This window comes from Morone saxatilis, unplaced genomic scaffold, assembly GCF_004916995.1.
Source record: "Morone saxatilis isolate NCDOM2014 unplaced genomic scaffold, NCSU_SB_2.0 Contig20, whole genome shotgun sequence".
In the NCBI taxonomy this organism is placed as follows: Eukaryota; Metazoa; Chordata; class Actinopteri; family Moronidae; genus Morone; species Morone saxatilis.
Window position 1 is genome coordinate 164427 of NW_023339763.1, and position 10882 is coordinate 175308.

Below are 10882 nucleotides of genomic sequence, written 5' to 3' on the forward strand. Positions count from 1 at the left end.
AAAAAAAAAAACCACGCTCCGGTTGTTTCCGAGGGGCATTAACTTTATAACAACCAGACCCCATCCGCGCACCGTGTGTCGAATGTGGTGCTTTCAGGGAGAGCCCACCTATAGGGGCTGGGGGGGAGCCCTGATTGGGGTTTTGGGAGACGGAAAAAAAAAGAAAGACGGCGAGGGGAGGGGGAAATTGTTTTTTGTGGGTTTGGGGAAAGTTGAAATCAGAGACTATGTCTCTCCCTTTGTGGTAGGACCAATTATAAGAAAATAAGTGTGGGGTGTGGAAAAGGGGGGGTTTATAACAAGATTTTTATTGTTGGGCGAAAGGGCTGCCGGTATTTGTTTCTCCCACCTTGTGGGTGTCCCAAAAATTTATTTTTTAACAATTTTTTTAAAACGGATACACTCCCACAAACAATTACATAGGGATAAGATGGTAGGAGCGGTTTGTTGCTGGTGCAAGTTTTTAGAGATGAACCTAGGGGAAAAGGCCTTTTTTGGTTTTCTTTTTTTTGAGAGTTTTTGTTGGGGGGGCCCTCTGCCGCGGACAAGGGGGGGGCATCCGGGGGCCCCTCATTTTAGCTTTCATTCCTCTCCTTTTTCGCTCGCTCCCGGCCGGCGAAAAAAGACCAGGGGATAACCAAGGAAGACAAAAAGAAATAAAAACGTTTTTTTTTTTGGGGAACGGGGACCTGGAGAAAATGCCTGGGGGCAGGCGTACGCGGGGAGGGAAATTTTCCGGGGGTTCTTTTCCCACTTGTTTCCATAAAGAAGAGGACCCGCACGCAAAAAAAAAAAACATGGGATAACCCTTCCTAAGATAGGTTTCCAAACCTCCCGGTTTATGGTTCTTCGGTATCCCTGGGCCCTGTGCTCTCGTGGACGGGGGGGGAGCAAGGGTACCAAAAGTCCAAACTCACCCTGAGATACCCCTCAAAAAAAGTTACATCTCATAATTATAATAAATGTAGGCCCGGCCATTGTGGTGAGGTAATCTACCCAGGGTGTGACCAGGTGGCGCCTTGTTCGCATATAAATAGGCAGATATTGAACCATATGTGGGTGTTGTTTTGGGATCAAAATGGGTATGTGTGAGGATAAGTGTGAGAGAGATGCTCCTCAGGGTTTGGAATATGGCCGGGGAGGGAAGTGTGTGGAGGGTGAACTTTCCTTTTTGGGGGGAGATTTAGTGCGGGTCTCTGCGCTACAGATTGGCCTGATCCAAAAAAAATAGGAACCAGATTTTAGCCGGGCCCCAAAGGATTCAATAAACCAGGCTTGGGGGGGGGCCCCAGTTTTGATAATCCTGGTTTCAGCCAGTTTGTTGTCTGGTGTTTTTTGTTCCAAACACTGTATTTTCTTTCTCGTTTCATATCTCTGTTGTTGTTGTATTGCCGGAATGTGTGGGGCGGAGTGCGGGGGCGATTCTAATTGGGTTTGGGGGGGATAACTCTTGGAAATCCCTGGGGCTGTATTGGGGGGGTGGGCTACCCCCCCCACTAAATATATGTGTGGATAGTGGATGATACGGGATGAGACAAAAAAAAAAAGGTGGGGGGGGGGGACCCCCCCACCTTTTGCCAGTTCAAGAAACATTCCCGGTAGTAAAAAAAGGCCCTCCCCCTGAGGGCGGGGGGGCTATACCTACTGGGGGACCCGGAGGGTCATTTTTGTAAAATAAACCTTTATGGGGATGGAGGGCCCGGTTCTGGGCGAAAGGAATACAAAAAAAATAAAAAAAAAAAAAGGGGGATAGCCTTTCCCCACGTGGGCTAAGAAAATATACCAAAGTGGGAAGCTTCCCCGCCCTTTTCCTGGGTAAAGTTTTATAAAAATTCAAAAAAGAAATAACCCTTTTGGAAATAAGGGGGAACCGGATTCTCCCCTTTTGGGGTGTTTTCGATATAAAAAAATAAGGGTGGGGGGTTCCAAAGGGGTCCCACCCAATAAAAACTTTTTCCCCAAAATACCCTTGGGGGGGGGGCTTTCATTTATAACAGTTTTCTCATTAATTTTTTTTTTATTATTGTCTTGATTTCTTTCAAGGTCAAGTTTTCAAGTTAGGGTTTTTTCCTTTAGTTGGGCGTTTGGTCTTGTTTTCTATTTATGTTAAGGTGGTTCTTTTTTTATATGTTTTTGAATATAGAAAAATAGAAATAAAAAAAAGGATAATTGTGTTATTATTGTATTTTATAAATAATTTAATTTTGTGGAGGTGTTTATTTTGGTTTCCAATTTGGCGGGGAAAGGTTATATAGGTCTATAATATTTAGGTAACGGAAGGGTTTACATTTTAAACGGGATTTTGTAAACGATTTTGGCAAAGTCGTTTTTTATTAATAGGACTATTTTTTCCCTAGGGGGGTCTATTTCAATTTAAAAAAAACAAAAAATCAAACGTTACCCAAAAACCTCCCAGCGCTTTTGGCCCCCTTCATATTTAATTTTTTATCTTATGTAATTGGGTCTTTGGGCCAATAATGCATGAATTTTTGGGTGGTACTAATTAAAAAAAATTTTTGCCATTTTTTACTTTTTTTTATATGTTTAAATATTATGTTAAATTGTTTTATATATGATTATGATATGTGTTAATGTGATATATAAATGGGGTTTGTTTATTATGAGTTTCTTTGATAGCTTATACACACTAATGACATATATCACAATGTATGTATAATTTTAAAAATAAACCCTTAATATAATTTATGAACTATATTGAATCTTAAAAAATATACTTATCATTGACATATGCTATGGATAAACAATTCATAATAACATATAAATATTATTTATAAATCTATTTTTATACTTTAAATATAACTAATATATTATTGATCATAATACATGTAACACAATTATGTTTAATATAAATTTAATTTATATATGTATGATTATGATATTTATAATATATATATAATAATATGTTATTTTGTAAGGTAATTATGTATGGGTATATTAATTAAATTTTGTTGGTATGGGATATATATTATAATGTATTTAGTAGTGGGTATATATAAAAAAATAATATATACATTATAAAATTATATTTATAGTTATATATAATTTTAATATAAATAATAAAACTCTTTATAATATATATATATATAATTTAATAGTTAATACACCATTAATATAATAACTTATAGTAATGTTATGATAAATTATACATTTAAATCCTCATCCGAATTTAAGATATCCCCTAAAAATATATTTGTTGTTATAATGGTGTTATTAATAACAGAAGTTACCACTAAGAAGAAAAACTAAAAACTTAATCATATGTATTCTGTATGTTTAAACTGGGTTGCGTAATTAAAACAAGTACTATACATGAAATGTTAATATTTTGAACTGCTCAACGATCATAATGATAATAATATATAGAATAACTACATAAAATGTAATTTGATAATATTTATTTGTATTATAATATTAATTATATATATTAACATATTGTTAAATGGTTAATGATTATTAAATTAAATAATTTAATTGTTAATATGTTTTGTTTGATTTTGGCTGACAACTTCTGCCAATGGTGAGCTTATATTATATATGTATGTTTATAATTACTTTTCTTTAAATGACAAATTTATGAGTATAAAGAATATTGATTATGATTGTTAATTGTATGAATTAGATAGTATAATTGTATATGTATGTTGTAAAAATGTATTGGGATTATGTAGATATGTATGACCATTATATTAATTATTGATTATATGAAGGATTCTCGGGGATATATTGTTTGGTTATTTATTATATATAAATATATTATAATAGAATTAGTGATTGTATGATATTGTATATATGTTATGATATATAATATATTATAATTAAAATAATTAATGTGTAATGTATATTTTGAAAATCAGTTAGAGCGCGTTCATATCAAATTAGTTGGCATAAAATGATAAAAGAGACAAAGAGTACAAATTTCAATGGGGGTTTTCTATAAAATAATTTTGTTATATACTTTTGTTTTATTTATTACATTTATTTTATTGTTATTAAATGTTATAAATTTTGTATTTAATTATTAATATATTTAAATATCTATATATTTAATTGTATGTTATGGGTGGTTTGATATAGTTTGTTATATTATTATATAATATAATATATTGTTAAATTGTTTTAATGATTTTAATTATTTAATAAGTATATATTGTATGTATTATAGTATATTGTATTATAGAATTTTGGGTATTTACCTGATATGTGACTATGCGTAGTTTCATACTAAGCAGTGAGCACTATAGACACCAGTCAAGTCCAGGTACGTATTTTAATAAAATATATAGATTGTGTTTTATAACTCTTCACTTACATCAGGTGTAGAATTTATTTAATTTTAAGATTTGGTGGTTCAATTGTTGTATGTATGACCAATAAACTCTCCAATTAATACTTCTAATGTATTCTAATAATAGTTTTATGATTTATAAATCACAATTCATATAATAATATATATACATAAGAATAATTGTATTGATATATGTGTAAATTGGTTATAATGTATGTTTATATTATATACTATATGTATATAATAATTAACAAATTATTAAATTTGTATGTTATTTTAGTATATATATGATAATTAAATACTGGTTGTTAATACCTAAATTTATCTAAAAAATATTGTTAACATTTTAACATAAATATTGATGATTAATTTGTGGTATTATGTGTATTTGTTATTGACATATATATATTTAAAAAATAAATTATAATTGATAAATTTTGATTATTGTGGTTATAGAGAATTGTCTTAGATAGTTGTCTTTATGTTAATATAAGTATTTGACTGCTCCAAAATGCACATTTTAAAATACATATTAAATATTACCTGAATAAAAATATAATCCATCATAAACATAATAAATGGTATCCAAAACTGATTATACTCTCTCTCTCTCATATCGCATAAATGTTATTTTTAATACTATTTATATACTGACAATTTGATTGATGATGTTATATGAAAATAAATATTTTATTTTTAATACTTAGAAACTCTAAATATTTCAGTAAAAACTAAACTCAATTATTCTATAAATCAAGTTTGAACCACATAATAAAAATATTATTGAATATTTATGTGATTTAGTGTGTGGTGCTCGCTTGTGTGTGGACTGAATTATACATTGGACTAATTAAAAAACATACAAATATAAATAGACAGGAGCACATCATTTATAGATTATACCCAATAAAAATAATAATTAATCTATACCTTTTAACAAACAATACTTCCTAAATGGAACCACTCACAAACCCTCTCACACAAAAATTTCGCCTTTATTGATGTAATAAGACCTATGATAAATATCTGTTCATGTTTTATAAATTGCTATTTTGTTCCTCGCACCATGGGAACTAAACTCAACACCACATAGAAATAGGAACATGACACCCGGAACAGATACAAAATCTAAGTAATATGATGAATTTATAACTTTAAATATAAAACATCTGGAGGATAATGAATAGCTGACATTGTGACAATTGAAAATAATCACAAAACTCACCGTTGGATAACATACATGTATTTGGCTTATCAATCCCCTCGAAGAATCATTCTAAACTCCCCTCTTATCACTTAACTTTATCGGGGTATAATACTAAAATCTATATAGTGTAATAAAACAATAAACCCTATTAAATTTTTAACTAAAAACAATAATATTACTAACTCATCCAAAAATATATATGATGTCGACCTCAACAATCATATACATATTAATAAGCTCTTTTAAATAATAAATAATAACATTATTTTGTAATCAAGTTCCACCCTATTCATTAACTTGTATTGGTTACACCATATATATAAAATAGGATAATATTAATAACCTGTATAGGAAATTCTATTTCGCATATCTATATGGAATATAAATGTGGGTATATATGATTTAAGACATTAAATGATTAAATTGTATGGATTTGGGCGGCTTAACTCCGATCATCACCCTTATAAATGGGTTATAAGGGTGAATTTATGGGTATTTTATAATGTGTTATTGAACCTTGTAAAAATATTATAGCCTAACTCTACCCTTTTAGTTAATAACAGACCAATAAACAATCTATTCTTGACCATAATAACCATATAAAATAACCGATTTATAAAATAAATATATATTGATGTCCCGCAGATAAAAATTTTGTCTTCGGAGGATCTGGTTCTTCTGTTCTTGCCACTGCATTTTGTGTGGCTGTTGCTGGTGTGTGTTCTAGATAGAGTTAACGATTGGGTGTATCTAATGTGGCTACATTGATTCTACATAATACACATATTAAGTTTTAATATTATAATTTTTTGCTTTCTCCCCGGCAAACACATACAAACACAGATATATGGTCTTTTTCTACAAATAAACACTCCAATTATAGTTATAAAAGAATGGCACCCATATTCCACTTACTTGCAAAAAAATTAAACAATGCTCAGATATAACTTCTTAATATCTAACTAAATTAAATGATTTTAAAAAAAGTTTTTAATAATGATAGTATGTGTTTTATATATTTGGATGTCTTAGTCCCTGTTTAGGGTGTTGAAGGCACATTGGCTATCCCTCGATTATAATTCGTGTGACCTATGGCTTAGGCTATGTGCTCTTAATATAATGCTATCTAGTTAGTGCAACTACTGTGTAACAGTTTCAATCATAATCAAGTATAAAATAACATAAGCCCGTAATTATTGCTCCTTCATTGGCCACCTGTAGACATATCGAGGGGTGGCGACTGAGGAGAGAGTGCTCACTTGTGGTATGATTAAATGTCATCCCCAACAATTTCACTTTCAAAAATTACCGCATTATAGAATATAGATTAAACTCTAATTGGGTGTCAAGATCTAATTAACTGAGTATATCCACCAGTCCAGCTGTTAGTGCATGAATTGTATGAAAAAATTCATTTATTTAATCATAAATGGTAAGCGATAACTTTATAAGGCGTATATAAAGGCCTACCGGTCCCCACCAATTTGCAGTAACCTAAAAATATGAAATGTCTATAAACATTGAATGTGTTACTTGCATTGTAAAATGAAAACGGATATATAAGTGAGGAAATATTATAATTGATGTGAACAGTTAGGTCATTGGAATAAATAACTTGGTAGCTTAACCACCAATGAATAAAACCTTGTCTTAAACAGTCGCCATAAAGATAATTGAAGGCTCCATTTAAGATTTCTTTAGATTTTAAATAAATCAATGTGCCACCGTACCCAATATAAATAGTCTTAGTGGTATCTATTAGGTATAACAAGATGTGTAATAATGTGTAATATATAATAATAAGTGAGTAATGTGGAGGTTGGAGGTACTGGGAGCTGTGGTTGTGGAGGTTGGAGGTACTGGGTGCTGTGGTTGAAGACTCTGATGGCTGATGGTACAAACAAGCCTCCAAACGGCTTTGAGGCTCGGGGGTTGGATCAGTCTGAGCTCAGTGTAGAGAGGATGAAAGGGGTTGTCCATGAAGGTTTTCAGCTTCCCACTCATCCTCTTATCAGTCAAAATCTCCATTCCTTTCTTATTCATCACTGCTTTTCCTTCTCCTTTTAACTTAATATCTCTTGTAAAATAATTTCAAAGAATCATATTCTGCACTATTTACTAGCTGTTTGTTAAGAAACACTTATATAGACAGTGTATGTTGTATATGAGTTATACTTTTCTCACTTTTTACCTCCAGTTGTTTTGAATTATTCAGAGAATATATCTGCTCCTTCTTCCCCAATAATCTGTAACTGTTGGAAGGTTTGTCCCTGTATTAATTTAATTAATGATGAATTGTGTCTTAATAATTAGTCACAGTTGTGTTTATTACTCATTATTATTATTATTATTATTATTATTATTATTATTATTTAGTCAGGCCTCATCTCAATAAAATCTAAATAAAAATACCAGTGTCAGTTTTAAGTGATGCTTTCATTTGCCACAGTGGGTCAAACCTTCAAACTCTTTATATCTTTTTCAAATAAATCTTACTGGCGAACAATGTATGAAATTAGAGAGACAAAAAGCAGTGTTGGTGTGTTTCCTGCTGCGTTTTGGATTCAGCTGGTGGTGTTGAGTCTGGGGGGCCGTAGAAAGGTGCCTGCCTATGTGATAAGCTCTTATCTCCTCTCAGCAGATGAGCGGTGGTGGATGAAGCATTGGGATCTCACTTACTTAAGTAAAATTAGCAATACGACGAAGTAGAAATACTTTGTTGGCCATGACCCCAGGCAACCAAAGGCATGACAATCCAACAAACAGTTCCTGTTATTTTAGTAAGCAAGTAGCTTGCAGTGGCAAATTTGTTAATTTGAGACTTGGTGGTGCTGGTGCATGGGCAATGCAACATCTGACCTTGTGCTCCAGAGTACCAGGATCAGGCAGTGAAAGCACAGTTCCAGGACCACCCATTATCTGGCTACAGCATGCTCCAGTAGGCCCCGGCAAGGGTCTCAGTCCTCTGAGCCTAACCTATATGCACTTGAATAGGCTGGAACCCATTCACGATTCACAAAGATCCAAAGATTATAGAACATATTTCAATTTGACATTAATAAGTCAAAATGCAGTCATTATATGGCCTTTGACATTTGGGAACAGTGACCCCTCATTCTTAAGTATTCCAATTGTCAGAATATATGAAATTGAGCTTCAAATTCTGACTTTTGGCATACTTTTGAAAGGGGGGTTCAGTGTTTGCAAATGTCAACCCAAATATAAAAACTGTTATTGTTTCTCACACTGACATTCAGGAACATTTTGGGCTGTTATTTGGGACTGTGTCTGAACCCCCCATTCAAAAATGCTCCAAATGTCAGAATAAAAGTTACAAATAAAACTTTAAAAGTAAGTACCATAAAAGTAGGGTTGCACGATAATAATATATGATTATTAAAAAATTAGAGCCAATAAATTGTTGGTTGATATTAATGAATTATTTTGAGTTCTTCTCTGCAGAATGATTGATCGTTTTATGTTCTATGAACACCAAAAGTTTGTTTGTGAAATTTTTTAAAATGAACTTGAAAGACTAGAAAAACATTTGAAGAAACAGAACTGCTGTATGTTGTTGTATAAACAACAGTGATATATTAGCTCAGAGCTAGGGAATATTAATCATCCATATTTTCACTACATCTGCACCCTCAGGTGTGTAAAAACTACAGGAAGTGAATTTCTTTTTAAAATACAAAATTGTGAAATTATCGGATATAATGTCGGCTGAAAGAAATCCATATTGTGCATCCCTATTTAAAACTAAACAGGTATTAGCATGAACTTTGAAGTACCAACATTAAAAGCAGGCTACTTATTATGCATAATAATTTCTGAATAATATTACAGCACTGGATTATAATTACTGATGCACTGATGTGTTCATCTCAGTGTTGCAGCTAGTAATTGTGGAGCTCATTTTAATCACTCTGCTGTGTAATTCTGTAGGTTTAATTTCATCGTAACCTATAATATTACATCATAATATATTTGTTGATCATATTTTGTATTATTAACTAAAATCTAGTAGCTAAAGTTTTCAGATTGAAGTAAAAACTACAATATTTGACTGACATTTAGTGGAGTAGAAGTACACCCTAACCCAAGTATGGAAAGTCAATGTACAAACAAAATGTATCACTATACGTATGTGGGGACAATGAATAATGCTTTGTATGCACATCAAACAATATCATTTTATTTTGTTATTGTCCCACAGACACAGATTTACTTGCTTTTAGTAAATGCTTGAAATTCTATGACATTTAAAGATCTGAGGAATTTGCTTTGGTCAAGTGATACATAAGAGGAGTTTCAACTGCAGCACACATTTTAGGATGTGGATTTGAAGAAATACTGACAAAAGTTGAACATAAAAACACAATCGTTAGGAAAATGATTATGAATGCTGGATATGCTGACTCATGAAGGCCATTCTGAGGACAGCATATAACAAACATATAGAGAGGTTAATTCACTGACTGTATCTTGGACAAGAATGTCAGTCGACAGAATAAATAGTACACAAGTATGGGTCAAACTTGTGTTTCGTGAGACTTTCTTCGGTATATTCTTCCTTTTGTTTACCTCCTTTTTTCAGACACGCATGCGATGGCACTGGGTTCGTTTATTGTTACTGCTGTTTCTTTCTTGTAGATTTTATGTTTCATATTCCTTTCTGTGGTTCTTCTAGGTAATTGTTTTTGCTTCACAAATTGAAGTCTCCCTTTCCAACGAGCTTGGTGGTGTTGTGTCTTCTGGGTTTGTAGCTTTGTTGCTTACCACTTGAGGCACGCTTTTTACCAGATCATTCACCAATTCAGAAACATCAGGGGTTGTATCGTTGTGGTTTGGCCTTTTTTGTTCACGTAAATTTGTTGTCCTCTATTCGAGTTCTTCTCTGTTTTAGGATTTCATGTTTCAACCTGGACAGTCTGCGTCCCCTTTTGTAGCACACTTATTTTTCATGTTTCTTGGTTTTTCAATGTCTTGATATATTTATGACAAGGTACACTTGTTTTTTTGTTTTTTCAGTGTGTTGCATTTATTTCTTTTCCTATATTTGGTTTGTGGTTGATAGGCAAGCGCAGGTTTTCGGGCCTCCACCAGACAAATTCAGGCCGCGTTTTTAAGGCTCGTAAACACACTTGCTGCTTTTGATTCTGGTGCAGCTTTGGGTTTTCTCAGTTTCTCTTCTTCAACCATATTATTCCCGTTTTTTTAGTCATATAAAGTTGTTTTAAGGTAGTTACTTATTCGTATTGGCAGATGTTTGGTATGTGTGTTTTTTCATTGTGGCCAGATTGTCTGAGTTTGCTTTTTCTTTTCATTTCTGTATGGCTTTTCAGAGAAACAAAGACTTATTCAAG